Below are 759 nucleotides of genomic sequence, written 5' to 3'. Positions count from 1 at the left end.
ACAGGGCACGGAGATGCTCAAACTGCAAGGAAACTGGCCATACGAAACCACAATGTACACAACCAGTTGACTAGTTGTCCAGACGACCTAAATATAAGTCGTCCAGTCTTGATTACCCGTCCAGACGACTAATTTCTAAGTCGTCCAGTGTTTCGTCTACCTTCTACGAAGTGTCCAGTGTATTAGACTACCTTCTACTATCCCTTCAAGTGTATTTTTTTAGACGACCTTTACGAAGTCGTCCAGTGTATTTTAAGTCGTCCAGTGTATTTAAGTCGTCCAGTGTTTAGACTACCTTCTACTATCCCTTCAAGTGTATTTTTTTTTTTAGACGACCTTTTTACGAAGTCGTCCAGTGTGATTTTTATTTTTAGACTACCTTATTTTTTTTAGACGACCTTATTTGTAAGTCGTCCAGTGTATTGTTTTATTTTAAGACTACCTTATTTTTTTTAGACGACCTTATTTGTAAGTCGTCCAGCTGGAAAACCTTCCAGACGACTTATTTGTAAGTCGTCCAGCTGGAAAACCTTCCAGACGACTTATTTGTAAGTCGTCCAGCTGGAAAAACCTTCCAGACGACTTCATATTGAAGTCGTCCAGCTGGAAACCTTCCAGACGATCTTATTTGTTAAGTTAGAACAATCTATACAAGTTAGAAAATCAAATAAATCATACATGCCCACAAACATACAAATAGATTTGTGTAAACAAATAGTTCAAATATACAAATAGATTTGTGTATACAAATAGTTCAAT

This window comes from Raphanus sativus, chromosome 5, assembly GCF_000801105.2.
Source record: "Raphanus sativus cultivar WK10039 chromosome 5, ASM80110v3, whole genome shotgun sequence".
NCBI classification, from domain to species: domain Eukaryota; kingdom Viridiplantae; phylum Streptophyta; class Magnoliopsida; order Brassicales; family Brassicaceae; genus Raphanus; species Raphanus sativus.
Note: the sequence above shows the minus strand (reverse complement) of the source record.